The 18,364-nt window shown below is 45.0% G+C and overlaps 1 protein-coding gene across 1 annotated transcript in view; it reads right to left on the bottom strand.

Annotated features, from left to right (window-relative positions):
* HIVEP3 (HIVEP zinc finger 3) overlaps positions 1-18,364 on the bottom strand; it is a 565,238-nt gene that overhangs the window by 237,908 nt on the left and 308,966 nt on the right. The gene's annotated exons all lie outside the window — the stretch shown is intronic.

Genomic DNA, 18,364 nt, shown 5'->3' with positions numbered 1-18,364 from the left:
GTGATATTGGCAGAACATACATCACTGGAATGGAGGAGCAAACCCAGAAATAGTTCCACACAAGAACAGACCTTTGACGAAGGATGAAATGCAATTCAATGAAGAAAGGACAGTCTTTTCAGAAAGTGATGCTGGAACAATTGACCAGCCATAGGCAAAAACTGTGGAACTCAACACAAACCAACATTTTACACAAAATATGACCCCAAATGGGTCACAGATTTAAAGATAAACTGTAAAACTATAAATCTTTCAGAGATGGCATAGGAGAAAAATCTTCAAAACCTAGAGTTCAGTGAAGAGTTCTTAGATATAACATCAAAAGCATGATCCATAAAAGAAAAAAAATCAATACATTGGACTTCTTCAAAACGAAAAACTTATCCTCTGCAAGAGACTCTATTAGGAAGATGAGAAGACAAGCTATAGACCAGGAGAAAATATTCACAAACCACATATTTGACAAAGGACTAGAAAACATATAAAGAACTCTCAAAATCCAGCAGTAAAAATAAATAAATAAGCAATCCAATTAAAAACAGGCAAAAGAAAGAAAAAAAAAAAAAACAGGCAAAAGATATGAACAAACATTTCACCAAAGAGGATATACAGAAGGTACACAAGCACATGCAAAGATACTCAATGGCATTATCCATCATCCAGATGCAAAGTGAAACCTGAGTGAAATATCCCTACACAACTACTGAGACAGCCAAAATAACAAACAGTGATAATGCCAAACGCTGGCAAGGATGTGGAGAAATTGGTCTTTCAGACATTGCCGGTAGGAATGTAAAATGGAAGACTCACTCTGAAAAAGTTTCAGTTCAGTTCAGTCGCTCAGTCGTGTCCGACTCTTTGCGACCCCATGAATTGCAGCACGCCAGGCCTCCCTGTCCATCACCAACTCCCGGAGTTCACTCAAACTCACGTCCATCGAGTCGGTGATGCCATCCAGCCATCTCATCCTCCTCCTCCTGCCCCCAATCCCTCCCAGCATCAGAGTCTTGTCCAATGAGTCAACTCTTCACATGAGGTGGCCAAAATACTGGAGTTTCAGCTTTAGCATCATTCCTTCCAAAGAACACCCAGGACTGATCTCCTTTAGGATGGACTGGTTGGATCTCCTTGCAGTCCAAGGGACTCTCAAGAGTCTTCTCCAACACTGCAGTTCAAAAGCATCAATTCTTTGGCACTCAGCTTTCTTTACAGTCCAACTCTCACATCCATACATGACCACTGGAAAAACCATAGCCTTGACTAGACGGACCCTTTGTTGGCAAAGTAATGTCTCTGATTTTGAATATGCTGTCTAGGTTGGTCATAACTTTCCTTCCAAGAAGTTTGGCAGTTTCTAAAAACTAAGGATACACTTAACATAGGATCCAACAATAGTATTCCTGGGCATTTATCTCAGAGAAAGGCAAACTTTTGCCCACATAACCTGTAGGCAAATATTCACAGCAGCTATATTTTTAAAACACCCAACAACTGCTTTTCAATAGGTGAGGGTTAAAACAGTGGTGCATCCATACCACAGAACACCACTCAGCAATAAAAAGGAAGAGACTACTGATAGATATAACAACTGGTATGGCTCTCAAGGGCACTGCGCTGAGTAAAAAGTTTCTCAAAAGACCATATAATGTTTGATTCAACTTACAAAACATTCTCAAAATAACTGAATTAGAGATGGAGAACAAATTAGTGGTTGTCAGCATCTGGGAAGGTTGAAGAGAGAGGGATGAGAATGACTATAAAGGATTAGCAGGAGGAAGGACTCTGGGTGATGGAACAGTCTGGTGGTTTGGCGGTGGTTACAGGAATCTACATGTAATAAAAATCACATAGAACAATACTGCATACGTTGTCACTGTGTAAATTTCTGGTTTTAACATTGTACTATAGTTTTGCAAGATGTAACCATTGGGGAAAACGGGGTGAATGGTCTATGGAACCTCTCTGTACTATCTTCCTGTGAATCTGTATTTATATTTCAAAATGAAAAGTCTTAACAACTGTCCTGAAAACAGAAAAAGGAGTGCATGCCCTTTGACCTCAAAATTCCATTTTTATGAATTTATGCTAAGTAAATAGTAATATCTAATAATGTCTAAAGGCATCAAAGATCATTAGACAAACATGATCATCACAAAATTGCTTATAACAGTGAGAAACTAGACCAAGTCATTTTATGTATAATTGGTTAAATGTTATAGCCAATGGAATAGTGTATGATCATTACAATGATGATATCAATCTACATTCATTGATAAAACATGGAAAGACATTTGCAATATACTATTAAGGGGAAAAGATCCCTTAAAAGTTGTATACCGTTCTTTTTTCTTTTTTAAGTTTAAACAAATGTATATACTGCAAGTTCCTTAAGGGCAGGGATTTTTGTGTATATCTGCTGCTGCTGCTGCTGCTGCTGCTAAGTCGCTTCAGTCGTGTCCGACTCTGTGCGACCCCGTAGACAGCAGCCCACTAGGCTCCTCTGTCCCTGGGATTCTCCAGGCAAGAACACTGGAGTGGGTTGCCATTTCCTTCTCCAATGCATGAAAGTGAAAAGTGAAAGAGAAGTCACTCAGTCGTGCCCAACTCTTAGCGACCCCATGGACTGGAGCCTATCAGGCTCCTCTGTCCATGGGAATTTCCAGGCAAGAGTACCGGAGTGGGGTGCCATTGCCTTCTCCGTTGTGTGTATCATTTGACCACTATTATTAGCTCTCAGTACAGTATCTAACAGAGTAGGCAATCCATAAATATTTGTTGAATAAACACATAAAGCACACAGAGACCCACACCCACACACACGTGCACACACATTTGTATAGGAAAAAGTTTAGAAAGTTATACAAGAAGATACTAATAATGGGCATAGAGGGATTAGGAATAACTAATTAAATCCCCTTTTGCCTATTTATATATTTTTCTCTTTAATAACAATTATGTATTGTTAATTAAATAATTTTTTTTAAAGTAAAGTGTAGAATGTCCTCTGAGGCCCTCTAGTCTGAAGTGGACAAGCCTGGTGTTGATACAACTGGGTCACCTCCAGCCAGGGCTACCTGCCCAAGAATGCACAGGCTGTATGAGGCCCCAGGACCATTCCCAAGGACTGGGGGGATACTGTGTTTAAAATGAGGACCTTCATAAGACATTTGATGGGATGACATTCAAAGCAGGACCAATGCTGGATATGGGGTCCACGGGCAAGTCTGCTCGCCAGAAGGCTGAGGGTGGATGCAGGATGGCAGCCTGAGAACACATCTCTCCAGCAGGGTCTTGTTCAGGCATGGAGTTGCGCACTTCAGTGGGCCAGGACGGTGGGTCTCAAATACCCACTGAAAACAGGCTGCACCACAATTTCCAGGAAGCTTCGTAAAACATAGTTCCCTGACCTCAGCCCGCAGAACCCGAGTCTTTGGGAACGAGGCCCAGGAATCTGTCATTTCACAAAATGTCCATAGTGATTGTGATGCACAGTGGAGTCTGGGAAACTCCAGGCTGGGGGCAGAAATCCAAAACAGAATCACACTGGACAAATGGTTAGTTGTAATGCCATCTGTGATGAAGTGACCTGAGACCTAATGATTACTGATTTGTAAGAAGCCTTTTCTCTAAAGAGTTCAGGAAATTTTAAGGACGTTCCCTGAGTTGTAGACACCTCTCCTTTAAGAGAACCTGGGCTACTGTCTGCATCGCTCCTCTTTGTTGCTCTGTGACCCTCTGCTTTCTCAGAAAGAAGTCCCTGCTGATTCTAAGAACTGCTTCTTTATTTATTGTGGTAAAACACATGCAACATACAAGCTTTCACTATTTAAAGTGTACACTCATAGTGCTGAGCAACTATCACCACTATCGAGTTGCCTGTAATCATTAGCGGTCACGCCCTATTCTCTCCTTTGCCCAGTCCCTGTTAATCACCTGTCTGCTTTCTCTCTCTATGGATTTACCTACTCAGGACATTTCATATCAATGGAATCATACAATATATAGCCTTTTGATGTCTCACTTCTTTCACTGAGTATCATGTATTCAAGGTTCATCCATGTTGTAGCATGTGTCAGAATCCCATCCCTTTTTATGGCTGATGAATATTCCACTGTATACCGCTTTTTGTTTATCTGCTCATCTGTTAATAGCTATTTGGGCTGTTTCTATCTTCCAGCTGCTTTCAACACTAATGTACACATTTTTGTTTGAACACCTGTTTTCCAATATTTGGGGTCTATGTCTAGGAGGGGAAATGCTAGACCACATGATAATTCTATGTTTAACGTATTCATGAACCTCCAAACTCTTTTCCACCCTTGCTGCTGCTGCTAAGTCGCTTCAGTCGTGTCCAACTCTGTGCGACCCCATAGACGGCAGCCCACCAGGCTTCCCCGTCCCTGGGATTCTCCAGGCAAGAACACTGGAGTGGGTTGCCATTTCCTTCTCCAATGCATGAAAGTGAAAAGTGAAAGTGAAGTCGCTCAGCCATGTCCGACTCTTAGCCACCCCACAGACTGCAGCCCACCAGGCTCCTCTGTCCATGGGATTTTCCAGGCAAGAGTACTGGAGTGGGGTGTCATTGCCTTCTCCGTTTCCACCCTTACTCTCTCTTATAAGGCACCTGGCATCCTAGCCTGTGCCCTGGCAACCTGGGAGACTGTGTCAGAATTTAAAAATATGTGAGGCAATCAGGAGACCTGGGCGTAGGTCAGACTGTGACCCCCTAAGAGCTGTGAGACTCCATGCTGGTCATTCATTTCTTTGTGTACAATCTCGTAGGGTGCTCTGAACAGGGTATCAGACATTAACTGAGACTGCAGATGAGAGGAGAGGCAATGAGGCAATGTGTCAGAGCAGTGTCCCTCAGTGATCGTAGATCCTTGGCAGGATCTGCTTAGCCCTCTGAGCCTCAGTTTCACCATCCAAAAAATGGGGCAAGTGAATAAGAGTACCCATCTCACAGGACTGTTGTATTAAATTAGTCAATCCAAGTAAAACATTAACTACAAAGCCATACCAGTTTAGCTGCTGTGATAAAATGCTGCCACCGCTTAGCAATACCGGTTGGGAGGGGCGTGCGCTCACTTTCTCTGTCTGAACCCATTCATTCTCTCCCCTCTTCCCCTTCTTTTCTTCTCTCTCTAGGCATCTCTGCTGGGACCCTTCTCTCCCAATGGACAGGGTGGTGCACATAGGTTAATTAATCCTAGATTAATCCTTCCCCTAACAAACGTTGCTACATTCAATGTGAGTGTAGATTCTAGCTTATTCTTTCTGTGCATCTTCTCAAGGGCTTATTATATGGTAGGTACATATCATATGCTTGTTGATTGAATAAAGGAAAGAATGGATTTCCTTTCCATTGAGGCATTGGCCCCAGGGGCTGATCATGGCAAGGAGACCTGATGCTTGGGGGTTCTCTTCCACAGCTGAACCAGGAATGCACCAGAATCCTCCCACAATGCCTCTCCCCAGTCTCACAACTTGGCAAATGCATAGTCCAAGTCATGGATGGAGGACATGCAGAGCAGTGACAAGGCCAAGCCAACTGTCCCCCCAACCTTCCTTAGCTCTCCTGTGGCTCAGAAGATGGTGAGGAGCAGGCAGGGGCCCTCCTTCCCCATCCTCAACCGTGCCCCATCTGTCTCCCCAAGTTACCTCCCTTTGGGAGGGAAGGTCATGCTTTTTGTTGAAGATAAAACATGCTCTGAGAGGCTGTGTACATACCAGACATAGAGGCCCTAAAACCACTATGATGGGGGAAGGGGGCATTATAGGGAAAAAAACATTGCTGAAGGTGTACTAACAGAGAGAGGTCCCACCTGGTGTGTGTGTGTGCGTGTGAGCATGCGTGTGTTTGGGGCCAGGGCATTAGCAGAAGCTGCCTCTTGTTCTCAGAGCCCAACCAGCTCCATTTTGCAGAAGCAGCTTGGTCTGAGCAGCTGGGGCTGCAAGCCTGTCAATGGTGACAGGGTGCCTCCCCAAGAGTGTGAACACTAACACACAAACTAGAGGCCAAGTGTGAAGAGAGTTCACACATCATCAGCGCCACGGTCACCTTGGGCACCTTCCCTTGGGCTCTAGCTTCCTGTCCATCAAATACCGTGGGAGCCACACTGTGTTAGCATCTCTGCTTAGAGCTGTCATTGTTGGTTGAGATGCAAGTTTCAGGGGGACACGGTGCTGACAGCCTGCTCCATTCCCCTGAGGCCTCTACTCCCCAAGGACATGGCCTGGCATCTAAAGAGGGCCTGGAATTCCCAGGCAGCCACTTTGCCCAGCTGCTGTTCCTCTCCTGCCCAGGGATCCTCTTCAACTGCTTCCAACTGCCATGCTTGGTTGGGTTGCCATGCTTTACTGAGCCTTTTCCTGGAGCCAGTGGGCAGGAGCAGCCATCCAGAGAGCACCTCTCCTCTCCCAGAACTGCTTGGCTCTGCCACCTGCTTCTCTTCCCCAATGGATGCTTCACCCCATGAACAGCCTTAGCTTCATGCCTCCGCAGTCTGAGTCCTTCCCCCGCTAGACCGGTGATCTCTAAAGTGCAGCACACACCAGAGTTCTGGGGGCACAGGTAAAAGACACCAGGCTTCTATATCAACTATTTTTATCACATCCTTCCATAAATTCCTATTCTTATTGTGTTTCAGGTTGTACAAAATATTTTAGTACAATGGTCCAATTTATAACTAAATAAAGAGTGTACATGTTGGTGTGCATTCTCAAACTTTTACTAGTGGAGTAAGAAAATCAATAAAGTTTGGAGACTACTTTAGGGGAGGTACACAACGATATCAACACTGAATATTCATTGGAGGGACAGATGCTGAAGCTGAAGCTCCAATACTCTGGCCACCTGGTGCGAAGAGCTGACTCATTAGAAAAGACCTTGATGCTGGGAAAGATTGAAGGCAGGAGGAGGAGGGGACAATAGAGGATGAGATGGTTGGAGGGCATCACTAACTCAATGGATATGAGTTTGAGAAAATTCTGGGAGATGGTGAAGAACAGAGAAGCCTGGTGTGCTGCAGTCCATGGGGTCGCAAAGAGTCAGGCACAACTTAGCGACTGAACAACAACAGCTATAATTTGGTGTTTGGTGACCAACGTCACAACAAGGGTGAAAGGTAAATGTTGTGGACATTCAGGAGGGATGTGATCACTACCAAGAGAAGGCAGGCAGAGAATCAGGAGGGCTTCTTAGGAGGGGTGGCTTTGGGGCTGAGGCCTGTGGCCATGGGAAGGAAGGGCTTGCCCAGCGGAGGACACTGGAACAAAGGCCCAGGAGTTGGAGCACAGAGTGGGCGCTGTGCCAGACCTCAGGGTCCAGGGACACACCGGAAAATCAGGAGGAGACAAGACAGAGGGTGGGCTGGGGATAGATGACAGAGAAGGAGCTCTGAATAGGAGGGATTGCAGGGCTTATGGGGAACGTACTGAAACGGGGACAACAGAAGGGAACCCATGGAGGCTCCAAGAAGGAAAGAGATGTGATCCTACTGGGCTTTGGAATTTGAATGGAAGGGGAATGTAAAGATTGTTTGAGGAGACTAGATAACAACTGGAAGATGTAAAGTGAGCATCACACCTGACCCAGAGGGCCTGAACTAAATCGGGAGAATAGAGAAAGGAAAGAAGGAGGCAGGTGTCAGAAATATCAGAGAAGCCAATTCAACTGAACACATAACAAGGTGGGAGTGAAGTGAAGACAGGAAAGGCAAGGGATGACTCAACATTCAGTGCAGAGTAAACCCAAGGGATGACGGTAGGAGGTGCCCTTGAGAGAAAATTCAGGTGCAGGATAGCCTCTGTTGTCTGGAAAGACGATTCTCAGGTTACAGGGTCTGAGTTGGTGGTTTGTAAACAGAAGATGAATTCTACAAGGGCTAAAGCTTTCATACGCACCTTTTTGATGGGACTAGGTTTCCATCTTCATTCTACAAACACTTTTGCATCCCTCCTATGGGAATGACCCTATGCTGGGCAGGACGGACAGAGAGAGGAAGCAGAAATTCTGTTCCTGTCCTCAAAGATCCCCAGTTCTGTAGGGAGACAACCACATGAAGAAGTCTTTGACGAGCTGTTGGCTGAGGGCTCTAACATGAGGCCAGAAGAGGTTGTACAGAGGTGACCTTTTACACTTGTGTTTGGCTCAGTAGACAGTCATGTCCTGAGAGCAACCTCAGCCTTTCTTCATGACTCAGGGTCATCATCATAATCAGTTTTTAGACCATCATCACAGGTGTGGGTGGCAGGGGACAGCGACTGAGTTGGCATGGGTGCTGGGTGCCCATGACCTTGCATGATGTCAACTGTGTCACCCTCTGCCAAGTAAGCCAGCCTCAGAATGTGCAGTGCCATGGCTTTTGGAGTTTACAATCCTCCTCCACTCTTGCCTCTCAGGCTTCTTGGACATCCCTTTGTTTGTTTCTGGATTAGGGAGTGCCTGGCAATTTCAGGGAAGGAAGATCCCAGGCTTCTAAGGACTGAACAAGTATGTCTGAACAGTTTGGCTTGCTTTAATTAACTGATAATTTTCCCTCCCTGGTCCCAACAGCCTTCTTTTTTTTGTTTTCAGCCTTCCTCATCCTCCCAGATATTTATAAACTCTTCTTCCCTCAGCCTACATCTTTGTTCCTTTCTCACTCTTGAGTTCTCCTGCTGTAAGGTCTCCCCAGAGAGGGAGATCCCCATCATCCAACCCCTGGATCATCCCATGTTGCTTAAACTCTGACAAGTCCTGAAACTTAGCCCTGTGGGGAGGGCCTAAGCTTCTGAGTCAGTTGGAAATCGGTCAACACCTGGCTTCTCCACCTGGCGGCTGAGAATCTTTGGGCAGGTCTCTGAGCCTCAGTACCCTTAAGAACAATATGGTTCTCCACCATATCGTTTGTTGAGGAGTTAACATTTAGTGTTGATCCATTTTGTTATTGAGTCTCAAGTGCTATGCCAGTAAATTTGGAGCAACGAGCAAACTGAAATTGAACTTCTAGCATGAGATCTCAAGGCTCTTGCTGACCACCCTATATACTATCACAACCCCACAGCTCCCCAGCACCCTTTCCCATCTTCCCTATGGCTCTTATCACATATGGCAGGCTGTGCATCAGACTCCTTTTCTTCCTAGTATTGTCAGTTTCTCTCCCCAGAATGTAAGCTGCATGAGGGCAGGAAGTTTGTTTCCTGCTGTGTCCTCAGCACCTTGGACAGTTCCCTGTGTGTCAGCCATTCAGTAAACTTTTATTGGTGACTGAATAAATAAATGGGTGTTATGGGGCTATCTGAAAAGTCAGTGAGATAATGCCTGTACAATGCCTGGCATACAGTGGGTGCTCATAATGACAACTCCTTCCCTCTTTTCATCCCATTGCCTCTCCCTACCTGTTTGGCAGTGAGGACCCATGTTATGGCTTCTCCTTCGGGGGAATGCCTTTGCCTGGGCAGTGCCTGTTGCTTCTTTCTTCCTGAGTGTCTTTCTGAACCTGCATTGATCCATGGTAGCTGGGATACACCTCCTGGACTGGTGACAGTTTGCTTCTACACGTACCGCTAGTGGGGCTTGGCCACTGCTGCACCTCTGCCTCAGCTTCCTATGGTGGCCTCCTGTGATGAGTCCCTCAGCCAGATCAAGGAGACCCTAGGATCTGAGCAATCTTGACCAGGACATGTGTGGTCTATACTCACTACTGCAGCCCCATCAGAAAAATACTATCTGAAGACCAGCACCTGGCAGGTCCGGAGTTTGCAAAGTAGTTCCAAACCAGGGATTATTTTTTTGTTGTTGTTCCAGACATCAGCAAATCTGATAATGTCTGGAGACATTTTTTGATTTTCATAACTGAAATTTGCTACTTGTATCTAGTGGGTAGAGGCCAGGGATGCTGCTAAACATCTTACAATGCATTGGACATCTGCCACACCAAAGAATTATCCTGCCTAGCATGTCAATAGTGCAAGGTTGAGAAACTGTGGGCAGTGGTAATTTAAAAAATAAGACATGATATTCATTGAGCACGTACTGCATGTTAGGGGCTGTGCTAAGCACTTTACATGCACTTTCTCATTTACACTCACCATCAGGTTAGACAGGCTCGGTCGTTTCCTGTTGCATAGATGAGGAAACAGAGACACCTAAGGTGAAGACACTTGCACAGCAATGCCCAGCTAGTAAATGGTGGAGTCAGGATTTGAACTGGTCATGCTCTTAAGTGCCAACCTGGGCATACCTGGAGCATTTGTACCTTGGTGCTCCCAACTCCTTCTCCATTGTATTGGCTCAGAATAGTATGCGGCAGGACATTTACTCTGGTTTTCCTGCCCAGAACTCCGTCCTCTGAAGTCCTGCCAGATCTGCTTGATTGACTCTGAGGAATCTCCATACACCTTCAGCCTTGTTGGGGCCATGTCAGGATGAACAGTCTCTTGGAATCGTTATGGAGCTCCCATCTGCTGACTTTGGGTTACCTGTGGTTTCCCTCCTGCCGCCAAGTTTTGCCCTCAACCAACTCCCCAGATATAAAAGGCTCCCCCAAATTATTCTGCCAATGGACACTTTATACAAACCCACCCACCAGCTTTAATTGTGGCTACAGCTTTGACAGCTGGCTGAGACCCCAGCCTCGGTCCTACTCAGCTCCAGATCCCACCTCCTCCACATCAGCCATCTGGGGTCCATGATGGCTCTCATTCAATCCCCTCGACCTCTGGCCTGACACCCACATGATATTAAGTGCATCATCAGGGCATCCTTATACACCCTGATCCCTCTCCTTTTTATGCTCCTTCCTCCAGACTCAATTTCCTTCCAGATTTTAAGCTCAGCTCTACAAAGTTCTACTGAGCCTTCACTAGGAAGGAAGCTGTGTGCTGAGTGTGGAAGAGGACACAGAGACAAAGCAGAGATATCCGCCCCCCCCCCCCACACCGCATGCACACACACAAGAGGCAACAAAGGGACTAGGGAACTGAGTCCTTCCCTGCCCTCCTGGAGGGATGGGCGCAGAGAGCAGTGTGGGTCTGTGCATAGGACAGGCTTCCCAGAGGGGGACACTTTACATTTGTTCCCCAAACTGTGAAGAATTTGAGTTGGGGGGCGTGGACCTACTAGTTCTGATGTCCAGAATTCCATTCCAGGCTCTGTTTCCCTGTCTTTTGTCCGGTGAGCCTGGCTGTCCCTAGACTCTGCCTCAGGACCTGTGGCATCTCAGCCAGTGTTGTCTGCTGACCTTCCCAGAACTGAAGGAATCTCCCTTTCAAATACTGCTTTACTGGCTCCCCTCTCACTTCCTTCATTCAGTTGACACATCTTCATTGAGTGCCTGGTGTGTGTCAGGAACCCAAGAATAGCCAGGATAACAGATGCTCTGAGCTGGTAAGACTTTTGTTCATCCAGTCTCAATTTTCCCAACCTCAGTGAAGTCTCTTTTCACTAAATTGTATTTGTCAGGCAATAAGCAGGAAGCTTTAGGCTGAGTTTGCTCAGGATTCATTATTACTTCTTCTTAGCTCAACATGTGTTCTTGATTATAATCTTTCATCCTCACAAGCATAAGTCAAGTAGAAAATAGCAAACACCATTCCACTCATTCTCACTTTGAAGACAGAGACACTGAGGTCAAAAGACTAAAACAACCTGCCCACTAGGCCTGACTCTGAGCCATGCTTCTCTCTGTCCTCTCACACTGATTTTGTCTCATGCAAACTTCCCATGGAGTCCAACTGGGCAGTGCTACCAATCTGTACATGGGCAGAATCAGAAAACATGGGTGCTGGAATTCATCTTCACAGTCAAATCATCTGTCTTCTTTGAGGTACAGACCCTTGTTAATCAGCTTCCCTTCTTGTGAAGTGAAAAATCCTCTTCTCGGGGATGAGAGGAACTCTTCTGAGGGGCCAGGAGGAAACCCACCAGCTCAGAAGAAGGAACTGTCTTTGTCTCATCTCAGACGAAGAGCTGCTGCTTCTGGTCATCAGAGAGGAAGCTGGGTGGGGGTGGCGGGTTCTGTTTATGCCATTACAAACATAACTTAGTTCACTGGAAGTCTAAAACCTCTCCTATTGGCTTTGCTGGGCCTGACCAGAGAGGTTCCAGTGAAACTTGACCTCTGAGCGCAGGGCTTTTCCTTAGGGCTATGGGCCAGTGTCATGGCCAGGTGTCCACCAGATCTCCCCTAAAGACTCCTTGTTCTGGCTCTTAGATGAAGAGCAGTCTCGTGATGTTAGGAAGTCCCGCTGACCTCACGTCCATTCTGCTGCCGAAGCACTTGGCCAGGGTGTTGCAATGCAAGCCCTTTCTGGTTAGCACCTCTCAGCACCATGACCCCAAGAGGCCAAATAATACAGCAAGTGGTTCCCTTTTGTAGCAAGAATCATTTCTTCTACTTGATATTCAGAGACCTCAGGCCCTGAAACAACAGAATATCCAAAGCTGACCACATGTCTCAGCTTTTGCACTTGTTAAGTGTTGTTCACTCTCCAAAGCATGTCACATCCATCAGTCCAACTGGTCAACCCTAGGAGGGACAGTGACTCAGGGTTACTGTTAAATTGGGCAAGGGAGTATGTAGCATACAATCAAGAAGCAACTTCATTTTTATCTCCCACTGTCCTATCAAACCTGTCCTGAAGAGCTGGTTATTCTTTGACTTTTGAAAGAAATCTAGAGCATATTCCATGATTTTTCTGGTCACTCTTCGGTAATTAAAAGTTTCTAGGGGGACTTTCTTAATGTTCCAGTGGTTAGGAATCTGCCCTGCAACGCAGGGGACATGGATTCAATCCCTGACCAGGGAGCTAAGATCCTACATGCTGGAGCAACTGGGCCCTGGGACCACAACTACTGAAGCCCACGAGCCACAGCCAGAGAGTCTGTGCTCCACAATGAAAGATCCCATGCGCCACAGCTAAGACCTGATACAGCCAAATAAATAAATGAATAATAAATATATTTTAAAAAAAGTTTCTAGGAACCAGGATTCCTTGGAGAAATGTCTGATGCTAGGGCTGGAGTATGGAGAAGGCAATGGCACCCCACTCCAGTACCCTTGCCTGGAAAATCCCATGGATGGAGGAGCCTGGTGGGCTGCAGTCCATGGGGTCGCTAAGAGTCGGACACGACTGAGCGACTTCACTTTCACTTTCCACTTTCATGCATTCGAGAAGGAAATGGCAACCCACTCCAGTGTTCTTGCCTGGAGAATCCCAGGGACGGGGGAGCCTGGTGGGCTGCCAGCTCTGGGGTCCCACAGAGTCAGACACGACTGAAGCAACTTAGCAGCAGCAGCAGCAGCAGGGCTGGGGTATAGAAAATACAAGTTGAGCCTGCAACATTTTGTAGTGCCAGAAAGTAAGAAAGTGATTTTAAAAAGAAAGAAAAAAAGGAAGGGGAAGAAAGGAAGGATTGGAGGCATGTCAGAAGGACAGAGGAGCCAATGTGAAAAAGCTTCCAATCACCAAAGCTGGAACAATATGAATAACAAAGTAAATAATGATAGTATTGTATTAAAACTCAAAAAAGAAAAAAATCCAGGAACCCATGCTAATATAAATAACCTACTGAATAAACAAATAGAAGGGCTATCTCTTTCTTACAAAAGGATTCCAAATAACAAATGAACAAATGAGAAAAATGAAAATCACTATTAGACACCACAGTAATAATGGCTGCAGGCAAAATGCACCTTATGAATGCTAAAGCTGGTGAGTAAAACTCAAAGGAGAAGCAGGACATCGGCATAGCCTCAAAGCGTCTCCCCCCAGTTATTTTTAAATTACTGTGGTGACTTTAAAAGAGGTCCATAGATTCTTTGATATTCCTCCTTCTTTTAAGCTGGGGCTTACATTGCCTCTCCTTGAGTCTGAGCTGGATTCAGGGACTTGCTTCTCATCGAGACAGTATGGAAAGGGAAAGATAAGTTCCCAGTGGAGAAAGCTGTCAGACACCACCTTAGCCAAGTGAGTGAGGTTAACATAACAAGCAATAAGCTACGCTGGTGTCATGTACCCCCGATATGATGAAATGAGAAGGGGGCATTCCCTGCCATATGGTATTTCCCAAAAAATCCATAACTGCAGTCTAATCATGAGAAAACCTTAGACAAACCCAAATTGAGGAAATTCAACAGTATACGGGATCAGTACTAATGTTCAAAAGTGTCAAGGTCATGAAAGACAAGAAAAGCTTGAGATATTCTCTAGAAAAGCTTGAGAATGGAGGAAACTGAAGGAGACACAATGGCAAAATGCAATATGGGATCCTGGACGGGATCTTTGATCAGAAAAAGGATTTTTGTGAAAACTGGAGAAATCGAGGTATATTCTGTAGTTTAGTTAATGCTGTTGCACCAATGCTAGCTTTGCAGGTTTGACAAACATACTACCATTATGTAACACACTAACATCAGGGGTGTTGGGTGAAGAGTGTGCTGAGACTCTCCAGAGCATACATTTGCAATGGAGGAAGTGCTCTTAAAGGGTGAAAATTGGTTGTTGTATAGAAAAAAAACCTTAGCTATTACCGTGGTTGGTGGCCCTCTAAAAGGCACAGCACATACATAGATACACAACACACTTGTGGTATTAAATTTTCATGAGGGAACAATTACAGAAATGAAGATCTACAAGGGCTCCTGGGGTGGGGTAGGGTGACAATGAAGAAAGAGGTTGAATCTTAAAAGTTCTCATCACAAGAGAAAAAAACGGTAACTCTGTACAGTGATGGAGGTTAACTAGACTTATGGTGGTGATCATTTCACAATATATACACAAGTATTGAATCATTATGTTGCACACCTGAAACTAACATAATGTTATATGTCAACTGTACCTCAATTCAAAATCTTTTAAAAAAAGAAAAAGGAGGTTGATAAATTCTACTCTAGATGTACTATCTTTACAACTCTTCCGTAAATATAAGAGTATTTCAAAATATTTCTTAAATGTTACTAATAGTAGGTCTGTGAGGTCCTTACCACAATAGATAGATAGACAATCTATCCATCCTCTGGTCATTTGTACACATAAAACAGTTTCAATTAGGTAGTTAATAAAGCCAATAATAATAAAAATAAATAATTCTTAACCAAATTGGAGCTTCTCCTCTCCCCAGTTCAGGCCTGCTTCAAGATAGCCATGGGTGATGGGAAAGCATTTGGTTGTCACCTGCTTTCCTCCTTGGCCAGCGTGTCCATTTTCCCTCCTTGCTGGGCATCTCTGGCCCCTTCTTGGTCTGGGTGGGGGTCGGTGGACAAGGTAAGGGGCAGGAAAGGTTGTTTGTCCCATGCTCTCGGGAGCTGATGGTGCCTCTCCCTGGGCTTACACTGTTAGTCACTGAGTTGTGTCTGACTCTTTGTGACCCCATGGACTGTAGCCTGTCAGGCTCCTCTGTCCATAGGATTTTCCAGGCAACAGTACTGGAGTGGGTTGCCATCTTCTTCTCCAGGGGATCTTCCCAACTCAGGGATCAAACCCTGGCCTCTCAACACTGCAGGCAGACGCTTTGCCCTCTGAGCTTCTGGGCTTGGCAGATATTTAAGCTGACTCTTCCTCTCTTGGGCTGATTGAGATTCTGCAGAGACCCCGATATGTTTCCTGCAGCCCCCAGCTATGAGTGATGCCATGTGTGACCACCTGGTTCTCCACACTCACTCCTCTAGGCCACACTCCTGGGGACACCCATTACAAATGGATCTGGCTTGTGCCTTGTTTCTCTCCAAATATCTATCCACACCTGGAACACTTAATCCTAATTGCGAAATGGCATCCTCCTCCTTCTAATCACAAGGGCAGTCTTACTGACAGGAGAGGAAAGACTGGATGAAACAGAGCCTTTCTGACTCGATGGGCATGACACCCCTTACTCCCTTCTGTGTAACATGTCCTATCTCCACGTTAGCAAAGCCAGCTAAAAGGGGTTTCTGTTATCTGCAGGCAAATATATCACTGTTCTCAAAGCCAATCTTACTTTGTACAGAAGATATAGAAAGGAAAAGAACAAAAGAAAATAAAAGAAAAAGGAAGAAGGAAGATGGTAGCCATCAGGAGCAAAATATATCAGAAATGATAGAGACTAATGGGGATGGTCTCAGCAAACCAGTACAGAGCTCAGTGCAACAAGGAATAAAACCAGGATTTATTTGTGTGCTGACTACGTACAAGGCGCTCTTCTTAACACTTTATAAGCACCATTCATCTGTCCCATAAATGGACCCGTTTTATGGTGTTTCTAGGAACATGGGTTCACAGAATTAGTGAAGTGGTAGATTTGGGACCCAGATTCAGGTCACGGTCTAATCAGGTTTAGGTGCAAATTCGGACACCTATTGGTGACCCAGATGCTGTGCCAGGCACATCACTCACATTACCCCATTCATCTTTACGCCAACTGCATCAGGCAGAGATTGTTTCCTACATTCCAGAGAAACTGGGCACATAAGAGTTAAGTAATCTGCCAAGTAACTGGTAGAGCTAAGCTTAGAGTGCAGGTCTTGTGATTGCCTAGTTTAATACTCTTTCTGCACAGCAACCCTGCCTTTCTTCATCTGCAGGAATGTGGAAAAAACATCACACAGGGCTGACATGCAGCTGAGGTGCCCTGAAATGGCTGTGCCAGCTGCTAAAATGCTGATGTCCCTCTGTACCCGTTGGTAACCAACCTTGCTCTGAGCATCCTCAAATGCCACCCTGTCTCTTTTTGCCAAGACGTCCCCCACAATCCAGATTCTAAAGAGTGAAGGTGGGTCTCTGGGATGCTGCTCTGGTGCCGTGGCCTGTATCAGCCTTAGCTAATTGTTTCTTTGATGCTCCTTTCTGTCCTAAATGCTTCTGTGGTCATTACCTCTAATGTACAGAGATGAGAAACCTAAGGCCCAGAGAAGGCTGCCTGGCTGGTTAAGAGTCGAGCTGTGTCTAACCCTAAATCCTTGGACTCCTGGTCAAGTTCTTTCTGTATTATATGGCCTATAGTCACTCAACTAGAAAATTTTACACTCTGTAGAGTTAAATTTAAAAAAAATAGATTAAATTAGAAAATGTCACAGATTAGGGATGAGTCTTTTAGAAAGAGACTTGTTAGTTAATAAATTCAGTGCTATCGGCGAAGCTTCATTAGGTCTGAGACTTAATTGAAAGATCAAGAACACGTTACACATACAAGCAACTGCAGTGGATGGAACTAATATTCCCCACCGTGTACTCCCTCCGGGTCCACCTCTGCCCACTGCCAGGTGACATGCCTGAGTGTTCTAGAAACATGTTTCTGCCTCTTTGGCTTGGGCCTGATTTGTCATGATTTGGCACTGAGACACGACTTGTCTCTGAGATGATTGGGAATGTGACGTTTTCTGGGACTCAGTAGAAGCTTTTCGAATGAGCAGGCCTCTCTGCCCTCTGCAGCAGGAAAACAGGATGTCTCAGGTTCTGCTGTTCCTTCAGCTTGGGTCCCAGGATAGGAAGATAGGCCCCGAAGGGCCTCGGGGCCCAGAGGTGCCACAGTCTTCATGTAAAGGGAACAAGAAATGAATGTTTATTTTTGTGTGTCAATATATTGGGATGTTTGTCACTGCAGTATAAGCTGACGGATACACTAGGAGAAAAGAATGCTTTGAAAAATTGTAAGAATAAAAGTGAATTGAGTCTTAGATTTTAAAGGTCTGTTACTTCCAGTTAAACACCATTTCTGAGAGAGAATTCAGGCACATAACGGACACTTACTTAGCAGCTATTTGGATTGTCCAGAAATATTTTTACATAAAGTTTTCAAAAAGTCTTATAATCGATAAACCATGAACTGTATATTTTACGGAACTCCAGAGTTTCTGGGTAGATTATTCAGAAATAGGGGGGAAAAAACACTTCTTGCCTAATAAAAGGAATGCTTCAATTCAGAGAATGATAAAAGAATACATTTTAGAGATGGGATCTTAGGAGCACTGCATCCAACTCAGATCATGTGTATTTTCCCATAGTTAAGTTTCACAATTACTTATTTTTGGTAAATAGAATAAATAAAGCACATTCTGTTTCCAGGTGTGGAAGCATGAAGACTTTGAAACAAACTCACTCACTGCTTTTCTCTCTATCCATCCACCCACCCTGTCAGCTAGACAGCCAGACAACCATCGTGTTCTTGATATAAGACAAACATCAAAACCCTCTCTTAGTTGTCATTGTGGGAGAAGAAATTTCTGTGGAGCATATAAATCTGAGTTAGGACAGATTCCCATATGAGGAGCTTTAGACATTATATTGTTCTTTCAGGCAGAGTTGTTGGCTTCAGAATCTAAGTTACCAGAAACTGGCATTCTTTCAGATCATCTGAGGACTCCAGGGGAATGGAGGGAGCAATTTTGATACCTGAGCTTCCAAC

Source organism: Bos taurus, chromosome 3 (assembly GCF_002263795.3).
Source record: "Bos taurus isolate L1 Dominette 01449 registration number 42190680 breed Hereford chromosome 3, ARS-UCD2.0, whole genome shotgun sequence".
Taxonomy (NCBI): Eukaryota; Metazoa; Chordata; class Mammalia; order Artiodactyla; family Bovidae; genus Bos; species Bos taurus.
Note: the sequence above shows the minus strand (reverse complement) of the source record. Positions and strands in the feature narration are given on the sequence as shown.